At 39.4% G+C, this 22,587-nt stretch overlaps 2 non-coding genes across 2 annotated transcripts; both read right to left on the bottom strand.

The window, feature by feature from the left end:
* Positions 1–3,948: 3,948 nt before the first annotated feature.
* Positions 3,949–4,056, bottom strand: LOC112766066 (small nucleolar RNA R71). Its single transcript, XR_003184089.1, has one exon. It is a non-coding gene; the product is annotated as a small nucleolar RNA R71 (small nucleolar RNA).
* Positions 4,057–17,744: 13,688 nt separating this feature from the next.
* LOC112764924 (small nucleolar RNA R71) lies at positions 17,745–17,852 on the bottom strand. The gene has a single exon (XR_003183403.1). It is a non-coding gene; the product is annotated as a small nucleolar RNA R71 (small nucleolar RNA).
* Between the last annotated feature and the right edge of the window lie 4,735 nt (positions 17,853–22,587).

Here is a 22,587-nt window from a genome sequence, read left to right on the forward strand (position 1 = left end):
TTTGTGTCTTTATTACATGATCATTAGTGTATAGTGTCTGTGTCTTGAAACTATGAATAATTCCATGAATCCTTCAGCTTTCTTAAATGAAAAATGTTCCTAATTACAAAAGAACAAGAAGTACATGAATTTCAAATTTTATCTTGAAATTAGTTTAATTATTTTGATGTGGTGGCAATACTTTTTGTTTTCTGAATGAATGCTTGAATAGTGCATATTTTTTATAGTGAAGTGATGAGCGGATCATTTGTACGCTTTTTGGCATTGTTTTTAGTATGTTTTTAGTATGTTCTAGTTAGTTTTTAGTATATTTTTATTAGTTTTTAGTTAAAATTCACTTTTCTGGACTTTACTATGAATTTGTGTGTTTTTCTGTGATTTCAGGTATTTTCTGGCTGAAATTGAGGGACTTGAGCAAAAATCTGATTCAGAGACTAAAAAGGACTGCAGATGCTGTTGGATTCTGACCTCCCTGCACTCGAAGTGGATTTCCTGGAGCTACAGAAGCCCAATTGGCGCGCTCTCAACGGTGTTGGAAAGTAGACATCCTGGGCTTTCCAGCAATATATAATAGTTCATACTTTGCCCGAGATTTGATGGCCCAAACCGGCGTTCCAAATCAGCTCAAAACTGCCCGACGTTAAACGCCGGAACTGGCACAAGAATGGGAGTTAAACGCCCAAACTGGCACAAAAGCTGGCGTTTAACTCCAAGAGAAGTCTCTACACGAAAATGCTTCAATGCTCAGCCCAAGCACACACCAAGTGGGCCCGGAAGTGGATCTTTATGTCATTTACTCATCTTTGTAAACCTTAGGCTACTAGTTCTTTGTAAATAAGACCTTTTGCTATTGTATTTTCATCTGGGTAGCTATCTTTGGACATCTAGTTCTTAGATCATTGGGAGGCTGGCCTCAAGGCCATGCCTAGACCTTGTTCTTATGTATTTTCAACGGTGGAGTTTCTACACACCATAGATTAAGGTGTGGAGCTCTGCTGTACCTCGAGTATTAATGCAATTACCATTGTTCTTCTATTCAATTCAACTTGTTCTTGTTCCAAGATATCACTTGTTCTTCAACTTGATGAATGTGATGATCCGTGACACTCATCATCATTCTCACCTATGAACGTGTGACTGTCAATCACCTCCGTTCTACCTTAGATTGGGTGGATATCTCTTGGATTCTTTAACCGGAATCTTCGTGGTATAAGCTAGAACTGATGACTGCATTCAAGAGAATCTGGAAGGTCTAAACCTTGTCTGTGGTATTCTGAGTAGGATTCAATGATTGAATGACTGTGACGAGCTTCAAACTCCTGAGGGCTGGGCGTTAGTGACAGACGCAAAAGAATCACTGGATTCTATTCCAACCTGATTGAGAACCGACAGATGAATAGTCGTGCTGTGACAGGGTGCGTTGAACATTTTCACTGAGTGGATGGGAGGTAGCCACTGACAACGGTGAAACCCTACATACAGCTTGCCATGGAAAGGAGTAAGAAGGATTGGATGAAGACAGTAGGAAAGCAGAGAGACGGAAGGGACAAAGCATCTTCATACACTTGTCTGAAGTTCTTACCAATGAAATACATAAGTATCTCTATCTTTATCTTTATGTTTTATTCATACATCATCCATAACCATTTGAGTTTGCCTGACTAAGATTTACAAGGTGACCATAGCTTGCTTCATACCAACAATCTCTGTGGGATCGACCCTTACTCGCGTAAGGTTTATTACTTGGACGACCCAGTACACTTGCTGGTTAGTTGTGCGAAGTTGTGATGAAGAGTTGAGATTACAATTGTGCGTACCATGTTGATGGCGCCATTGATGATCACAATTCCGCGCACCAAGTTTTTGGCGCCGTTGCCGGGGATTGTTTGAGTATGGACAACTGATGGTTCATCTTGTTGCTTAGATTAGGTATTTTTCTTCAGAGTTCTTAAGAATGAATTCTAGTGTTTCAAGGTGATGTTCTTATCATCACCAAAGCTAATTGATTTTCATCAATTTAGCTCTTGAATGCAATGTCCTGCTAAAGCTTGTTCAGCCATGTCTAATTTCTTTAGACTGAAGCTTTAGACTAACATTGCATGATTCCTGGAATTCTCATTAAGAATTTTGATACCTTTATTTTATTTTCCACTTAATTTTCAAAAAATCCAAAAAAAATTTACAAAATCATAAAAACCAAAAATATGTTATGTTTCTTGTTGAGTCTAGAGTCTCATGTTAAGTTTGGTGTCAATTGCATGTTTCTGTTCTCCTTGCATTCATGCATGTGTCTTCATTAATCTTCAAGTTGTTCTTGATGATTTCATTGCTCTGATTTTTGAATTCTCTTGACTTGAGTGTTTATGTGTCTCATATGCATTCTAATTTTGTTAGTGTCAGCAGTATACAAACTGCTAAGTTTGGTGTCTTACATGCATTGTTATTTGATTTTAGTTGCATTTTGACTATTCCTCATTATTAAAAATCCAAAAATATTTCTAATTTGTGTCTTTTCAAGTCAATAATACAGAGAATTGAAGATTCAGAACATACTGCAGAGGAATTACACAGAAAAAGCTGGGCGTTCAAAATGCCCAGTAAGGAAGGCAGACTGGCGTTTAAACGCCAGCCAGGGTGCCTGGCTAGGCGTTTAACGCCCAACAGGGTAGTGGTTTGGGCGTTAAACGCCAGAATGTGCACCATTCTGGGCGTTTAACGCCAGGATGGCACAAGAGGGAAGATTTTGTTTTCAAATCAAATTTTTTTAGTTTTCAACATCTTTTCAAAATCAAATCTTTTTCAAATCAAATCTTTTCAATCAAATCTTTTTCAAAATCAATTTCTTTCCATTTTCAAAAATACTTGCTATCAATTAATGATTTGATTCAACAATTCAAGTATGTTGCCTTTTCGTTGAGAAAGGTTTAATGTTTGAATCATATCTTTTCTAGTTAGCCAAGTCATTAATTTTTAAAATCAAATCTTTTTAAAATGTTTTTCAAATCATATCTTCTCAATCACATCTTTTTAAAACCAATCATATCTTTTTAATCACATCTTTTTCAAAATAGTTTTCAATCAAATCTTTTTAATTTCTTATTTTAAAATCTTTTTCAAAAATCACTTGATTTCCTTTTCACTCTTAGTTTTCGAAAATCAATTAATCTTTTTCAAAATGTTTTTAAAAATCTTTTTAAATTATTTTCGAAAATTTCTTCCCCTCTTCTCACATCCTTCTATTTATGGACTAACACTATTCCTTAATGCACAATTCGAACTCCATCTTTCTTGATAAGTTCGAATTTTCTACCTCTTCCTTCCATTTTTCTTTTCCTCTGACACCTCAAGGAATCTCTATACTGTGACATAGAGGATTCCATATTTTCTTGTTCTCTTCTCTTTCATATGAGCAGGAGCAAAGACAAAAGCATTCTTTTTGAGGCTGATCCTGAACCTGAAAGGACCTTGAAGCGAAAGCTAAGAGAAGCTAAGGCACAACTCTCTGTAGAGAACCTAACAGAAATCTTCAAAGAAGAAGAACACATGGCAACCGAAAACAACAACAATGCCAATAATGCAAGGAAGGTGCTGGGTGACTTTACTGCACCTACTCCCGACTTTTATGGGAGAAGCATCTCTATCCCTACCATTGGAGCAAACAACTTTGAGCTTAAGCCTCAATTAGTTTCTCTAATGCAACAGAATTACAAGTTCCATGGACTTCCATTGGAAGATCCTCATCAGTTTTTAGCTAAATTCTTGCAAATCTGTGACACTGTCAAGACCAATGGGGTTGACCCTGAGGTCTACAGACTTATGCTATTCCCTTTTGCTGTAAGAGACAGAGCTAGGACATGGTTGGACTCACAACCTAAAGAAAGCCTGAACTCTTGGGAAAAGCTAGTCAATGCCTTCTTGGCAAAGTTCTTTCCACCTCAAAAATTGAGTAAGCTTAGAGTGGAAGTCTAAACCTTCAGACAGAAGGAAGGAGAATCCCTCTATGAAGCTTGGGAAAGATACAAACAATTAATCAGAAAGTGTCCCTCTGATATGCTTTCTGAATGGAGCATCATAGGTATTTTCTATGATGGTCTGTCTGAACTGTCCAAGATGTCTTTGGATAGCTCTGCTTGAGGATCTCTTCATCTGAAGAAGACGCCTACAAAAGCTCAAGAACTAATTGAAATGGTTGCAAATAACCAATTCATGTATACTTCTGAAAGGAATCCTGTGAACAATGGGACAAATCAGAAGAAAGGAGTTCTTGAGATTGATACTCTGAATGTCATATTGGCTCAGAATAAGATATTGACTCAGCAAGTCAATTTGATTTCTCAAAGTCTGTCTGGAACGCAAAATGCACCAGGCAGTACTAAGGAAGCTTCATCTGAAGAAGAAGCTTATGACCCTGAGAACCCTTCAATGGAAGAGGTGAATTACATGGGAGAACCCTATGGAAACACCTATAATCCTTCATGGAGAAATCATCCAAATCTCTCATGGAAGGATCAACAGAGACCTCAACAAGGTTTCAACAATAATAATGGTGGAAGAAACAGGTTTAGCAATGGCAAGCCTTTTCCATCATCTTCTCAGCAACAGACAGAGAATTCTAAGCAGAACACCTCTGACTTAGCAACCATGGTCTCTGATCTAATCAAAACCACTCAAAGTTTCATGACTGAAACAAGGTCCTCCATTAGAAATTTGGAGGCACAAGTGGGTCAGCTGAGCAAGAAAATTACTGAACTCCCTCCTAGTACTCTTCCAAGCAATACAGAAGAAAATCCAAAAGGAGAGTGCAAGGCTATCAACATGGCCGAATTTGGAGAGGAGGGAGAGGCAGTGAACGCCACTGAGGAAGACCTCAATGGACGTCCACTGGCCTCCAATGAGTTCCCCAATGAAGAACCATGGGAATCTGAGGCTCAAAATGAGACCATAGAGATTCCATTGGATTTATTTCTGCCATTCATGAGCTCTGATGAGTATTCTTCCTCTGAAGAGGATGAGTATGTCACTGAAGAGCAAGTTGCTAAATACCTTGGAGCAATCATGAAGCTAAATGACAGGTTATTTGGAAATGAGACTTGGGAGGATGAACCCCCTTTGCTCACCAAAGAATTGGATGACTTGTCTAGGCAGAAACTGCCTCAAAAGAAATAGGATCCTGGGAAGTTTTCAATACCTTGTACCATAGGCACCATGACCTTCAAGAAGGCCTTGTGTGACCTAGGGTCAAGTGTAAACCTCATGCCCCTCTCTGTAATGGAGAAGCTAGGGATCTTTGAGGTACAAGCTGCAAAAATCTCACTAGAGATGGCAGACAATTCAAGAAAACAAGCTTATGGACTTGTAGAGGATGCTCTGGTGAAAGTTGAAGACCATTACATTCCTGCTGATTTCATAGTCCTAGAGACTGGGAAGTGCATAGATGAATCCATCATCCTTGGCAGACCCTTCCTAGCCACAGCAAAGGCTGTGATTGATGTGGACAGAGGAGAATTGATCATTCAAGTGAATGAAGAATGCTTTGTGTTTAAGGCTCAAGGATATCCCTCTGTAATCATGGAGAGGAAGCATGAAGAGCTTCTCTCAAAACAGAGTCAAACAGAGCCCCCACAGTCAGACTCTAAGTTTGGTGTTGGGAGGCCACAACCAACTTCTAAGTTTGGTGTTGAACCCCCACATTCAAACTCTAAGTTTGGTGTTGGGAGGTTCCAACATTGCTCTGAGCATCTGTGAGGCTCCACGAGAGCCCACTGTCAAGCTACTGACATTAAAGAAGCGCTTGTTGGGAGGCAACCCAATGTTATACTTTATCTATTTTCCTTTGTTATTTTATGTTTTCTGTAGGTTGATGATCATGAGAAGTCACAAAATCAATTGAAAAAGCAAAAACAGAAAGAAAAACAGAAAGAAAAACAGCACACCCTGGAGGAGAGCTTGCTGGCGTTTAAACGCCAGTAAGGCTAGCAGATGGGCGTTTAACGCCCAGTCTGGCACCATTCTGGGCGTTTAACGCCAGAAAAGGGCACCAGACTGGCGTTAAACGCCAGAAAAGGGCAAGAACTTGGCGTTAAACGCCATAAATGGGCACCAGCCCGGCGTTTAACGCCAGAATTGGCATGAAGAGCAATTTTGCTCGCCACTTGGTGCAGGGATGACTTTTCCTTGACACCTCAGGATCTGTGGACCCCACAGGATCCCCACCTACCCCACCACTCTCTCTTTTCTTCACCCATTCTCCAATCACCTCAACACCTCTTCCCCAAAAACCCTTCACCTATCAAACCCCATCTTTCTCTTCACCACTCACATCCATCCTTCATAAAACCCCACATACCTCACCATTCAAATTCAAAACACTTTCCCTCCCAAACCCACCCTCCCATAACCGAACCCTACCCCTCTCTCCATTCCTATATAAACCCATCTTCACTCCTTCTTTTTCACACACCCTAAACACTACTTCTCCCCCTTTGGCCGAACTACAAAGCCATCTCCATCTCCTTCATTTCTTATTCTTCTACTCTCTTCTTTCTTCTTTTGTTCGAGGACGAGCATACCTTTTAAGTTTGGTGTTATAAAAGCATTGCTTTTTATTTTTCCATAACCATTTATGGCATCCAAGGCCGGAGAAACCTCTAGAAAGAGGAAAGGGAAGGCAAAAGCTTCCACCTCCAAGTCATGGGAGATGGAGAGATTCATCTCAAGGGATGCACTTTCCTCCACAAAACTATCGGGAGCAACTGAACACCTCCCTAGGAGAATTGAGTTCCAACATGGGACAACTAAGGGCGGAGCACCAAGAACACTCCATTCTCCTCCATGAAATTAGAGAAGATCAAAGAATCATGAGGGAGGAGCAACAAAGACAAGGAAGAGACATTGAGGAGCTCAAGCACTCCATAAGATCTTCAAGAGGAAGAACAAGACGCCATCACTAAGGTGGACCCGTTCTTTAATTTCCCTTGTTCTTTAGTTCCTGTTTTTCAAAAATTATGCTTATGTTTATCTATGTTTGTGTCTTATGATCATTAGTGTCTATGCCTTAAAGTTATGAATGTCCTATGAATCCATCACCTTTCTTGAATGAAAAATGTTCTTAATTGAAAAAGAGAAGAATTGCATGAATTTTAAATTTTATAACAGATTAATTATTTTGATGCGATGGCAATACTTTTGTTTTCTGAATGTATGCTTAAACAGTGCATATGTCTTTTGAATTTGTGGTTCATGAATGTTAGCTCTTGAAAGAATGATGAAAAAGGAGACATGTTACTGAGGATCTGAAAAATCATAAAAATGATTCTTGAAGCAAGAAAAAGCAGTGAATACAAAAAAAAAGAGAGAAGAAGAAAAACGAAAAAAAAGGGAAAAAAAGAAAACGAAAAAAAAAGAGAGAGAAAAAAAGAAAGAAATAAAGTTGTGATCCAAGGCAAAAAGAGTGTGCTTAAGAACCCTGGACACCTCTAATTGGGGACTCTAGCAAAGCTGAGTCACAATCTAAAAAGGTTCACCCAATTATGTGTCTGTGGCATGTATGTATCCGGTGGTAATACTGGAAGACAGAGTGCTTTGGGCCACGGCCAAGACTCAATAGGTAGCTGTGTTCAAGAATCATCATACTTAACTAGGAGAATCAATAACACTATCTGGATTCTGAGTTCCTATAGAAGCCAATCATTCTGAATTTCAAAGGATAGAGTGAGATGCCAAAACTGTTCAGAGGCAAAAAGCTAAAAGCCCCGCTCATCTAATTAATGCTGATCTTCATAGATGTTTTTGGAATTCATTGTATATTCTCTTCATTTTATCTTATTTGATTTTCAGTTGCTTGAGGACAAGCAACAATTTAAGTTTGGTGTTGTGATGAGTGGAAAATTTGTACGCTTTTTGGCATTATTTTTAGTATGTTTTTAGTATGTTCTAGTTAGTTTTTAGTATATTTTTATTAGTTTTTAGTTAAAATTCACCTTTCTGGACTTTACTATGAGTTTGTGTGTTTTTTTGTGATTTCAGGTATTTTCTGGCTGAAATTGAGGGACTTGAGCAAAAATCTGATTCAGAGACTAAAAAGGACTGCAGATGCTGTTGGATTCTGACCTCCCTGCACTCGAAGTAGATTTTCTGGAGCTACAGAAGCCCAATTGGCGCGCTTTTAATGGCGTTGGAAAGTAGACATTCTGGGCTTTCCAGAAATGTATAATAGTCCATACTTTGCCCGAGATTTGATGCCCCAAACCGGCGTTCTAAATCCGCTCAAAACTGCCCGGCGTTAAACGCCGGAACTGGCACAAGAATGGGAGTTAAACGCCCAAACTGGCACAAAAGCTGGCGTTTAACTCCAAGAGAAGTCTCTACACAAAAATGCTTCAATGATCAGCCCAAGCACACACCAAGTGGGCCCAGAAGTGGATTTTTATGTCATTTACTCATCTTTGTAAACCTTAAGCTACTAGTTCTTTGTAAATAAGACCTTTTGCTATTGTATTTTCATCTGGGTAGCTATCTTTGGACATCTAGTTCTTAGATCATTGGGAGGCTGGCCTCACGGCCATGCCTAGACCTTGTTCTTATGTATTTTCAATGGTGGAGTTTCTACACACCATAGATTAAGGTGTGGAGCTCTGCTGTACCTCGAGTATTAATGCAATTACCATTGTTCTTCTATTCAATTCAACTTGTTCTTGTTCCAAGATATCACTTGTTCTTCAACTTGATGAATGTGATGATCCGTGACACTCATCATCATTCTCACCTATGAACGTGTGACTGTCAATCACCTCCGTTCTACCTTAGATTGGGTGGATATCTCTTGGATTCTTTAACCGGAATCTTCGTGGTATAAGCTAGAATTGATGACTGCATTCAAGAGAATCCGGAAGGTCTAAGCCTTGTCTGTGGTATTCTGAGTAGGATTCAATGATTGAATGACTGTGACGAGCTTCAAACTCTTGAGGGCTGGGCGTTAGTGACAGACGCAAAAGAATCACTGGATTCTATTCCAACCTGATTGAGAACCGACAGATGAATAGCCATGCCGTGACAGGGTGCGTTGAACATTTTTACTGAGAGGATGAGAGGTAGCCACTGACAACAGTGAAACCCTACATACAGCTTGCCATGGAAAGGAGTAAGAAGGATTGGATGAAGACAGTAGGAAAGCAGAGAGACGGAAGGGACAAAGCATCTTCATACACTTGTCTGAAGTTCTTACCAATGAAATACATAAGTATCTCTATCTTTATCTTTATGTTTTATTCATACATCATCCATAACCATTTGAGTTTGCCCGACTAAGATTTACAAGGTGACCATAGCTTGCTTCATACCAACAATCTCTGTGGGATCGACCCTTACTCGCGTAAGGTTTATTACTTGCACGACCCATAACACTTGCTGGTTAGTTGTGCGAAGTTGTGATGAAGAGTTGAGATTACAATTGTGCGTACCATGTTGATGGCGCCATTGATGATCAAAATTCCACGCACCATGAAGTTTATGAATGTTAAATTTATTGGCTCTTGAAAGAATAAATTAAAAAGAGAAATGTTATTGATAATCTAAAAATCATAAAATTGATTCTTGAAGCAAGAAAAAGCAGTGAATAAGAAAGCTTGCGAAAAAAAAAGAACAAAAAAAAGAAAAAGAAAAAGCAAGCAGAAAAAGCCAATAGCCCTTTAAACCAAAAGGCAAGGGTAAAAGGATCCAAGGCTTTGAGCATTAATGGATAGGAGGGCCCAAGGAAATAAAATCCAGGCCTAAGCGGCTAAATCAAGCTATCCCTAACCATGTGCTTGTGGCATGAAGATCCAAGTGAAAAGCTTGAGACTGAGTGGTTAAAGTCGTGATCCAAAGCAAAAGAGTGTGCTTAAGAACTCTGGACACCTCTAATTGGGGACTTTAGCAAAGCAAAGTCACAATCTGAAAAGGTTCACCCAGTTATGTGTTTGTGGCATTTATGTATCTGGTGGTAATACTGGAAAACAAAGTGCTTAGGGTCACGGCCAAAACTCATAAAGTAGCTGTGTTCAAGAATCAACATACTGAACTAGGAGAATCAACAACACTATCTAAATTCTGAGTTCCTATAGACGCCAATCATTCTGAATTTCAAAGGATAAAGTGAGATGCTAAAACTGTTCAGAAGCAAAAAGCTACTAGCCCCGCTCATCTAATTAGGACTAAGTTTCATTGATATTGTGAGATTTATTGTATATTCTCTTCTTTTTCTTCTATTTTGTTTTCAGTTGCTTGGGGACAAGCAACAATTTAAGTTTGGTGTTGTGATGAGCGGATAATTTATACGATTTTTGGCATTATTTTTAGGCAGTTTTTAGTATGATCTAGCAACTTTTTAGTATATTTTTATTATTTTTTAAGCAAAATTTACATTTCTGGACTTTACTATGAGTTTGTGTATTTTTCTGTGATTTCAGATATTTTCTGTCTGAAATTGAGGGACCTGAGCAAAAATCTGATTCAGAGGCTGAAAAAGTACTGCAGATGCTGTTGGATTCTGACCTCCCTGCACTCGAAATGGATTTTCTGGAGCTACTGAAACCCAATTGGCGTGCTCTCAATTGGGTTGGAAATTAGACATCTTAGGCTTTCCAGCAATACATAATAGTCCATACTTTTCCCGAGTTCTGATGATGCAAACTGGCGTTTCAAATGCCAACTTCATACCCTATTCTGGCGTTAAACGCCAGAAACAGGATAAAAGCTGGAGTTAAACGCCCAAACCGGCATAAAAGCTGGCGTTTAACTCCAAGAAAAGTCTCTACACATGAAAGCTTCAATGCTCAGCCCAAGCACACACCAAGTGGGACCGGAAGTGGATTTCTGCATCATTTACTTATTTCTATAAACCCTAGTAACTAGTCTAGTATAAATAGAACCTTTTACTATTGTATTAGATATCTTTGGACGTTTATTCCTTAGATCTTGGTCTTGGTTATTATGGTTCCCCCTCTGGGGCCGAAACCAGTGAACTCCATTATCACTTATGTATTTTCAACGATGGAGTTTCTACACCTCATAGATTAAGGTGTGGAGTAATGCTATTCCTCATGAATTAATGCAATTACTACTATTTTCTATTCAATTCAAGCTTATTCTTATTCTAAGATATTCACTCACACTTCAACCTGATGAATGTGATGATCTGTGACACTCATCATCATTCTTCCTTATGAACACGTGCCTGACAACCACTTTCGTTCTACATACAATAGCTTGAGTGTGTATCTCTTGGGTTTCTAATCAACGATTCACATCGACTCCCCTCTGACAATGGGGCATCTGAATCTGAGATTAGAACCTTCGTGGTATAGGCTAGAGTCAATTGGCAGCATTTCTGAGATTCGAAAAGTCTAAACCTTGTCTGTGGTATTCCGAGTAGGATCTGGGAAGGGATGGCTGTGACGAGCTTCAAACTCGCAACTGTGGGGCATAGTGACAGACACTAAAAGGATCATTGGATCTTATTCAAACACGATCGAGAACTGACAGCTGATTAGCCATGCGGTAGCTATGCCTGGTATTTTTCATCCGAGACGAGAAATCCGACAGTTGATTAGCCGTACAGAAATCGTAGAGGACCATTTTCACTGAGAGGACGGGAGGCAGCCATTGACAACGGTGATCCCCAACATACAGCTTGCCATGAAAAGGAGTATGAATGATTGAATGAAGGCAGTAGGAAAGCAAAGATTCAAAAGGAATAACGCATCTCCATACGCTTATCTGAAATTTCCACCAATGAATTACATAAGTATCTCTATCTTTATTTTATGTTTATTTATCTTTTAATTATCAAAGCTTTATAACCATTTGAATCCACCTGACTGAGATTTACAAGATGACCATAGCTTGCTTCAAACCAACAATCTCCATGGGATTGACCCTTACTCACGTAAGGTATTACTTGGACGACCCAGTGCACTTGCTGGTCAGCTGCGCGGAATTGTAAGGAAAGTGTTGAGATTACGATTGTGTGTACCAAGTTTTTGGTGCCATTGTCAGAGATCATAATTTCGTGCACCAGAACTCCCTTATAAGCAAATCCCAATCACCAACAATCTCTCCGGGCAAAGTGTAAAACCACTATTTGGCTCTTCCCTCAAGTGAGAATGGGAAAGCAAACAACCAAATAGCAACCTCATCAGAACCCTCCTGCCTAGTTGTTGAACCTACATCTTGAAAGTCTCTAAGGTGTTGATAAACCCCATTTGTAGAGTTTATCATGTGCTTGATTTAGGGGATTTTATAACCTTTTACCCACATTTATCCATTGAAATAGCATGGTTTTATAACTTCTCCCTTAATTGTGCTTAAGAGTGAAAACATGCTTTTTAGGTCTTAAAATAGCTAAATTTAATTCACCTTGATTCCATTAGATGCCTTGATATGTTTGTTAAGTGATTTCAGATTTAGGAGGCAAAGATTGGATTAAGGGAATGAAGGAAAAGCATGTAAAGTTGGAGAACTCATGAAGAAATGATGGAACCAAAAAGCTATCAAGCCGACCTCTTCGCACTTAATCGATCATAACTTGAGCTACAGAGGTCCAAATGATGCGGTTTCAATTGGGTTAGAAAGCTAAAATCCGGGGCTTCGAAATGATAAAAGATTTGCCATAGTTGCTATACGTATGGTGATGTGCACACACACTGTACGCACACGCATCGTTGCTGCCATATGATCCACTTAAAGCAATACGTGGCCAGCGAATTCTAAAGCCTTGTAGGCCCAATCCAACTCATTTCTGATGCTATTTAAGCCAAGGATTGAAGAGGGATGAGGATGTGAGTTACCATTAGTTTAGTTTAGCTTAGTTTAGTAGTTAGAGTTAGTTTCTAGAGAGAGAAGCTCTTACTTCTCTCTAGAATTAGGATTAGGATTAGGTTTAGTTCTTAGATCTAGATTTTAATTCATCTTCTTCTACTTCTATCTTCTCAATTCCTTGTAGTTACATTCATTCTTCTTCCATTCCTTTGTTGTAATCTCTTTTATGTTGTTCTTGTGTTTTGTTGTAGATCTACTTTTGTTTCTTCTACTTTCTTTCAATTCAATCAAGGTAATTCATAATAATTGTGTTTCTTTTAATTGTTATTGTTAATTCATTGCAATAATTGTTGTTAGATTTCATTCTTGTTGTAGATTTCATGTGCTTTCCTTCTATGCCTCTTATGTGTTTGATAAAATGCTTCTTCTAGCTTTAGTGTAGATTTTGTTCCTCTTGGCCTAGGTAGAGTAATTAGTGACTCTTGAGTTATCTAATTCTTTTGTTGATTGATAATTAGAAGTTGCTAATTGATTTGAATACCTCTAAAGCTAGTCTTTCCTTTAGGAGTTGATTAGGACTTGAGGAATCAAATTGATTCATCCACTTGACTTTCCTCTATGGTTAGAGGTTAACTAAGTGGGAGTAATGGACAATTTGTTATCACAATTGAGGAGGATAACTAGGATAGGATTTCTAGTTCTTATATCTTGCCAAGAGCTTTGTTAGTTGTTAGTTTATTTTCTTTGCCATTTATATTTCTTGTCTAAAATCTCAAAAACCCCAAAATAACTCACAACCAATAACAAGACACTTTATTGTAATTCCTAGGGAGAACAACCCGAGGTTCAATACTTCGGTTTATAAATTTAGGGGTTTGTTTTAGTGACAAATAACTTTTTGTATGAGAAGATTATTGTTTGGTTTAGAAACTATACTTGCAATGAGAATTCATTTGTGAAATTCTAAACCATTGATGAGCGGATAATTTGTATACTTTTTGGCATTGTTTTTAGTATGTTTTTGTTATGATATAGTTAGTTTTTAGTATATTTTTATTAGTTTTTAGTTAAAATTCACTTTTCTGGACTTTACTATGAGTTTGTGTGTTTTTCTGTGATTTCAGGTATTTTCTGGCTGAAATTGAGGGACCTGAGCAGAAATCTGATTCAGAGACCAAAAAGGACTGCAGATGCTGTTGGATTCTGACCTCCCTTCACTCGAAGTGGATTTTCTGGAGCTACAGAAGCCCAATTGGCGCGCTCTCAACGGTGTTGGAAAGTAGACATCCTGGGCTTTCCAGCAATATATGATAGTCCATACTTTGCCCAAGATTTGATGGCCCAAACCGGCGTTCAAAGTCACCTCAAGAAATCCCAGCGTTAAACGCTGGAACTGGCACCCAAATGGGAGTTAAACGCCCAAACTGGCACTAAAGCTGGCGTTTAACTCCAAGAAGAGTCTCTGCACGAAAAATGCTTCACTGCTCAGCCCAAGCACACACCAAGTGGGCCCGGAAGTGGATTTTTATGTCATTTACTCATTTCTGTACACCTTAGGTTACTAGTTTTCTATAAGTAGGACCTTTGACTATTGTATTAGATATCTTTGGATCTTTATATCTTTTGATCACTTTAGATCTTAGATCATTGGGAGGCTGGCCATTCGGCCATGCCTAGACCTTATGCTTATGTATTTTCAACGGTGGAGCTTCTACACACCATAGATTAAGGTGTGGAGCTCTGCTGTACCTCGAGTATTAATGCAATTACTATTGTTCTTCCATTCAATTCCGCTTGTTCTTTATCCAAGATATCACCTGTTCTTCAACTTGATGAAGGTGATGATTGACGCCCATCACCATTCTCACCCATGAACAAAGTGACTGACAACCACTCTTGTTCTACAAGCATTTGAGGCTTGGTGAATATCTCTTGGATTCCTGATTGCACGATGCATGGTTGATCGCCTGACAACCGAGTGCTCGCCTGACAAACGAGCCAGCCATTCCGTGAAGTCAGAATCTTCGTGGTATAGGCAAGAATTGATGGCAGCATTCAAGAGAATCCGGAAGGTCTAACCTTGTCTGTGGTATTCTGAGTAGGATTCAATGACTGAATGACTGTGACGTGCTTCAAACCTGTAACCTACCGGGCGTTAGTGACAGACGCAAAAGAATCACTGGATTCTATTCCGGTAGGGGAGGGAACCACACCGGTGATTGGCAGCACTGTGACAGAGTGTGTGCATTAGCTTTCACTGCGAGGATGGGAGGTAGCTGCTGACAACAGTGAAACCCTACACGAGCTTGCCATGGAAAGGAGGAAGAAGGATTGGATGAAGGCAGTAGGAAAGCAGAGAGACGGAAGGGAAGGCATCTTCATGCGCTTATCTGAAGTTCCTACCAATGAATTACATAAGTATCTCTATCTTTATCTTTATGTTATTTTCGTTCATCACCATTATCATTTGAGTTTGCCTGACTAAGATTTACAAGATGACCATAGCTTGCTTCAATACTAACAATCTCCGTGGGATCGACCCTTACTCACGTAAGGTTTATTACTTGGACGACCCAGTGCACTTGCTGGTTAGTTGTGCGAAGTTGTGTAATGCCATGGTATTGAGCTACCACGTTTTTTGGAGCCATTACCGGGGATTATGAGAGTTGTGAAAAAGTATTGTTCACAATTTCGCCCACCAAGTTTTTGGCGCCGTTGCCGGGGATTGTTCAAGTTTTGAGCAAGCTTTGGTAACATCAGTGCCAAGATCCGGCAACAACATCAAGTTTTGGTGTTATTGCCCGGGATTGTTTAGGCTGGACAACTGACGGTTCATCTTGTTGCTTAGATTAGGTACTTTTTTTTCGAAATTCTTGAAGATGAGTTCTAGAGTTTCATGATGATTTGTTGAAATCTGGCTGGCTGAAAAGCCATGTCTAATCTCATTGGACCGAGGTTTCAACTTATCACCACAGGAGCTTGTTGATTTCTATCAATCTTGCTCTTGGAGCAGTGATCTGCTAAGGCTTGGCTGGCCTCTGGCCATGTCTAGTGTTTTGGACCGAAGCTTTCTTTGAAAGCTTGGCTGGCTGTGAAGCCATGTCTAATTCCTGGACTGGAGTCTTAGACTAGCATTGCACTGATTCCTGGAATTCTCATTGAGAATTTTGATATCTTTTTCCATTTTATTTTCGAAAAACACAAAAAAAAATTTTAAAAAATCATAAAATCCAAAAATATTTCTTGTTTGAGTCTAGAGTCTCATCATAAGTTTGGTGTCAATTGCATGCATTCATATATCTTGGTGATCTTCAAGATGTTCTTGATGATTTACTTGCTCTGATCTTTGAATTCTATTGACTTGAATGTCTAGTGTGTCTCATTTGCATTTTCATCCTGTTAGTGTCAGTAGCATACAAACTGCTAAGTTTGGTGTCTTGCATGCATTGTTATTTGATTCTTGTTGCATTTTGATTTTTCCTTATTATTAAAAATCCAAAAATATTTTTAATTTGTGTCTTTTCAAGTCAATTATACAGAGAATTGAAGATTCAGAACACACAGCAGAGGAATTGCACAGAAAAAGCTGGGCGTTCAAAACGCCCAGTGAAGAAGGACAGACTGGCGTTTAAACGCCAGCCAGGGTACCTGGTTGGGCGTTTAACGCCCAAAAGGGTAGCATTTTGGGCGTTAAACGCCAGAATGGATACCATTCTGGGCGTTTAACGCCAGGATGGCTAGGGGAGGAAGATTTTGTTTCCAAATCAGATTTTTTTAAGTTTTCAAAATCTTTTCAAAATCAAATCTTTTTCAAATCAATTTTTCAATCAAATCTTTTTCAAAATTAACTTCTTTCCTTTTTCAAAGAAACTTACTATCAATTAATGATTTGATTCAACATTTCAAGTATGTTGCCTTTTCTGTTGAGAAAGGTTTTATGTTTGAATCATATCTTTTCTTGTTAGGCAAGTCATTAATTTTAAAATCATATCTTTTCAAAATGTTTTCAAATCATATCTTTTAAAATTGTTTTCAAATCATATCTTTTTAATCACATTTTTTTTTCAAATTAAGTTTTCAATCAAATCTTTTTGATTTCTAATTTCAAAATCTTTTTCAAAAATCACTTGATCTCTTTTCCATTTTCATTTTCGAAAATTAAGTAATGTTTTTCAAAAATGTTTTCAAAATTTTTCACTTAATTTTCGAAAATGACTTCCCTCCTTCACACATCCTTCTATTTATGGACTAACACTATCCTTTAATGCAAAATTCGAACTCCATTCTCTCTGATAAGTTCGAATTTTCCACTTCTGTCTTCTACTCTTCTTTTCCTCTGACATCTAAAGGAATCTCTGTACTGTGACATAGAGGATTCCACATCTTCTTGTTCTCTTCTCTTTCTTATGAGCAGGAGCAAAGACAAAGGCATTCTTGTTGAGGCTGATCCTGAACCTGAAAGGACCTTAAAGAGAAAGCTAAAAGAAGCCAAAACACAACTCTCTTTAGAGCACCTGGACGAATTCTTCAAGGAAGAAGAACAAATGGCAGCCGAAAACAACAACAATGCCAACAATGCAAGGAAGGTGCTTGGTGACTTTACTGCACCTACTCCCGACTTCTATAGGAGAAGCATCTCTATCCCTGCCATTGGAGCAAACAACTTTGAGCTTAAGCCTCAATTAGTTTCTCTAATGCAACAGAATTGCAAGTTTCATGGACTTCCATTGGAAGATCCTCATCAGTTTTTAGCTGAATTCTTGCAAATCTGTGACACAGTCAAGACTAATGGGGTAGACCCTGAGGTCTATAGACTGATGCTATTCCCTTTTGCTGTAAGAGACAGGGCTAGAACATGGTTGGACTCTCAACCTAAAGAAAGCCTGGACTCTTGGGAAAGGCTAGTCAATGCCTTCTTGGCAAAGTTCTTTCCACCTCAAAAATTGAGTAAGCTTAGAGTGGAAGTCCAAACCTTCAGACAGAAGGAAGGAGAATCCCTCTATGAAGCTTGGGAAAGATACAAACAATTGATCAGAAAGTGTCCCACTGATATGCTTTCTGAATGGAGCATCATAGGTATTTTCTATGATGGTCTCTCTGAACTGTCCAAGATGTCCTTGGATAGCTCTTCTGGAGGATCTCTTCATCTGAAGAAGACGCCTACTGAGGCTCAAGAACTGATTGAAATGGTTGCATATAACCAATTCATGTACACTTCTGAAAGAAATCCTGTGAACAATGGGACTAGTCAGAAGAAAGGAGTTCTTGAGATTGACACTCTGAATGCCATATTGGCTCAGAACAAAATATTGACCCAACAAGTCAATATGATTTCTCAAAGTCTGTCTGGAATGCAAAATGCACCAAGCAGTACTAAGGAAGCTTCATCTGAGGAAGAAGCTTATGATCCTGAGAACCCTTCAATGGAAGAGGTGAATTACATGGGAGAATCCTATGGAAACACCTACAATCCTTCATGGAGGAATCATCCAAATCTTTCATGGAAGGATCAACATAGACCTCAACAAGGTTTCAATAACAATAATGGTGGAAGAAATAGGTTTGGCAATAGCAAGCCTTTTCCATCATCTTCTCAGCAACAGACAGAGAGTTCTAAGCAGAATAATTCTGACTTGGCAACCATGGTCTCTGATCTAATCAAAACCACTCAAAGTTTCATGACTGAAACTAGATCTTCCATTAGGAATTTGGAAGGACAAGTGGGTCAGCTGAGCAAGAAAATTACTGAACTTCCTCCAAGCACTCTCCCAAGCAATACTGAAGAAAATCCAAAAGGAGAGTGCAAGGCCATCAACATGGCCGAATTCTGGGAGGAAGGAGAGGCAGTGAACGCCACTGAGGAAGGCCTCACTGGACGCCCACTGACCTCCAATGAGTTCCTCAATGAGGAACCATGGGAATCTGAGGCTCAAGATGAGACCATAGAGATTCCATTGGACTTACTTCTGCCATTCATGAGCTCTGATGAGTATTCTTCCTCTGAAGAGGATGAGTATGTCACTGAGGAGCAAGTTGCTAAATACCTTGGAGCAATCATGAAGCTAAATGACAAGTTATTTGGAAATGAGACTTGGGAGGATGAACCCCCTTTGCTCACCAAAGAACTGGATGACTTGTCTAAGCAGAAACTGCCTCAAAAAAGGCAGGATCCTGGGAAGTTTTCTATACCTTGTACCATAGGTACCATGACCTTCAAGAAGGCCTTGTGTGACTTAGGATCAAGTGTAAACCTCATGCCCCTCTCTGTAATGGAGAAATTAGGGATCTATGAGGTACAAGCTGCAAAAATCTCACTAGAGATGGCAGACAACTCAAGAAAACAAGCCTATGGACTTGTAGAGGATGTTCTGGTTAAGGTTGAAGACCATTACATCCCTACTGATTTCATAGTCCTAGAGACTGGGAAATGCATGGATGAATCCATCATCCTTGGCAGACCCTTCCTAGCCACAGCAAAGGCTGTGATTGATGTTGATAGAGGAGAGTTGATCATTCAAGTGGATGAAGAATCCTTGGTGTTTAAGGCCCAAGGATATCCCTCTGTCTTCATGGAGAGGAAGCATGAAGAGCTTCTCTCAAAACAGAGCCAAACTGAGCCCCCGCAGTCAAACTCTAAGTTTGGTGTTGGGAGGCCACAACCAAACTCTAAGTTTGGTGTTGAACCCCCACATTCAAACTCTAAGTTTGGTGTTGGGAAGGTCCAACACGGTTCTGAGCATTTCTGAGGCTCCATGAGAGTCCTCTGTCAAGCTAATGACATTAAAGAAGCGCTTGTTGGGAGGCAACCCAATGTTTTATACTTAATTATTTTCTTTTGTTATTTTATCTTTTTTGTAGGTTGATGATCATAAGAAGTCATAAAAACAATGAAAAAAAACAAAAACAAAATGAAAAACAGGAAGAAAAACAGCACACCCTGGAGGAAGATGCTGCTGGCGTTCAAACGCCAGTAAGCCTAGCAGTTGGGCGTTTAACGCCCAGTCTGGCATCCTTCTGGGCGTTTAACGCCAGAAAGGGGCACCAGACTGGCGTTAAACGCCAGTAAAGGGCAAGAACCTGGTGTTAAACGCCAGGAATGGGCATCAGCCCGGCGTTTAACGCCAGAAATGGCTCAAAACGTGGATTTTGATGTCATTTGGTGCAGGGATGCCTTTTCCTTGACACTACAGGATCTGTGGACCCCACAGGACCCTACCATCACTCTCTCTCTTCTTCCCCCATTCACCAATCACCTCAACACCTCTTCCCCAAAAACCCCTCACCTATCAAATCCTATCCTTCTCTTCACCACTCACATCCATCCTTCATAAATCCCCACCAACCTCACCCTTCAAATTCAAACCACTTTCCCTCCCAAACCCACCCATAATGGCCGAACCATTCATCCCCTCTCTCCTATATATACCCCTCTTCAACCCTTCATTTTCACACAACCTAAACACCACTTCTCTCCCTCTTTGGCCGAATACACCACCATCCCCCTCTTCCTCATTCTTCTTCTTCTACTCTCTTCTTTCTTCTTTTGCTCGAGGACGAGCAAACATTTTAAGTTTGGTGTGGTAAAAGCGCTGCTTTTTCATTTTTCCATAACCATTATGGCATCCAAGGCCGGAGAAACCTCTAAGAAGAGGAAAGGGAAAGCAAAAGCTTCCACCTCCGAGTCATGGGAGATGGATAGATTCCTCTCAAGGGTGCATCAAGTCCACTTCTATGAAGTTGTGGCCTTGAAGAAGGTGATCCCCGAGGTCCCTTTTTCACTCAAAAAGGGTGAATATCCGGAGATCCGCCATGAGATCCGAAGAAGAGGTTGGGAAGTTCTTACCAACCCCATTCAACAAGTCGGAATCTTGATGGTTCAAGAGTTCTATGCCAATGCATGGATCACCAAGAACCATGACCAAAGTGTGAAACCGAATCCAAAGAACTACCTTACTATGGTTCGGGGGAAATACTTGGATTTTAGTCCGGAGAGTGTGAGGGTGGCGTTCAACTTGCCTATGATGCAAGGAGATGAACATCCTTACACTAGAAGGGTCAACTTTGATCAAAGGTTGGACCAAGTCCTCACAGTCATATGTGAAGAGGGCGCACAATGGAAGCAAGATTCAAGAGGAAAGCCGGTCCAATTGAGAAGGCATGACCTCAAACCCGTGGCTAGAGGATGGTTAGAGTTCATACAACGCTGACCGGGCCATCATGATCCATAGCATCATGATTGGAGAAGAAATAGAAGTTCATGAGGTTATAGCCCAAGAACTCTATAAGGTGGCGGACAAGACCTCCACCTTAGCAAGGTTAGCCTTTCCTCATCTCATTTGTCACCTCTGTTATTCAGTTGGAGTTGACATAGAGGGAGACATCCCCATTGATGAGGACAAACCCATCACCAAGAAAAGGATGGAGTACACAAGGGATCCCACTCATCATGAAATCCCTGAAATTCCTCAAGGGATGAATTTTCCTCCACAAAACTATTGGGAGCAACTACACACCTCCCTAGGAGAGTTGAGTTCCAACATGGGACAACTAAGGGTGGAGCATCAAGAACACTCCATCATCCTTCATGAAATTAGAGAAGATCAAAGAATCATGAGGGAGGAGCAACAAAGACAAGGAAGAGACATTGAGGAGCTCAAACACTCCATAGGATCTTCAAGAGCAAGAAAGAGCCGCCATCACTAAGGTGGACCCGTTCTTTGATTTCCTTGTTATTTGTTCTTCTGTTTTTCGAATTTTATGCTTATGTTTATCCATGTTTGTGTCTTATGATCATTAGTGTCTTAGTGTCTATGCCTTAAAGTTATGAATGTCCTATGAATCCATCACCTTTCTTGAATAAAAATGTGCTTAATTGAAAAGGAAGAATTGCATGAATTTTGAATTTTATAACAGTTAATTATTTTGATGTGGTGGCAATATTTTTGTTCTCTGAATGTATGCTTAAACAGTGCATATGTATCTTGAATTTGTGGTTCATGAATGTTGGCTCTTGAAAGAATGATGAAAAAGGAGACATGTTACTGAGGATCTGAAAAATCAATAAAATGATTCTTGAAGCAAGAAAAAGCATTTCAAAAAAAAAAACCGAAAAAAAAAGAAGAAAAAAAAAATAATAGAGAAATAAGAGTTGTGATCCAAGGCAAATAAGAGTGTGCTTAAGAACCCTGGACACCTCTAATTGGGGACTTTAGCAAAGCTGAGTCACAATCTAAAAAGGTTCACCCAATTATGTGTCTGTGGCATGTATGTATCCGGTGGTAATACTGGAAGACAGAGTGCTTTGGGCCACAGCCAAGACTCAATAAATAGCTATGTTCAAGAATCATCATACTTTACTAAGAGAATCATTAGCACTATCTGGACTCTGAGTTCCTAAAGAAGCCAACCATTCTGAATTTCAAGGGATAGATTGGGATGCCAAAACTGTTCAGAGGCAAAAAGTTAAAAACCCCGCTCATCTAATTAATACTGATCTTCATAGATGTTTTTGGAATTCATTGCATATTCTTTTCTTTTTATCTTATTTGATTTTCAGTTGCTTGAGGACAAGCAACAATTTAAGTTTGGTGTTGTGATGAGCGGATAATTTGTATACTTTTTGGCATTGTTTTTAGTATGTTTTTGTTATGATATAGTTAGTTTTTAGTATATTTTTATTAGTTTTTAGTTAAAATTCACTTTTCTGGACTTTACTATGAGTTTGTGTGTTTTTCTGTGATTTCAGGTATTTTCTGGCTGAAATTGAGGGACCTGAGCAGAAATCTGATTCAG

Source organism: Arachis hypogaea, chromosome 2 (genome assembly GCF_003086295.3).
Source record: "Arachis hypogaea cultivar Tifrunner chromosome 2, arahy.Tifrunner.gnm2.J5K5, whole genome shotgun sequence".
Classification (NCBI taxonomy): domain Eukaryota; kingdom Viridiplantae; phylum Streptophyta; class Magnoliopsida; order Fabales; family Fabaceae; genus Arachis; species Arachis hypogaea.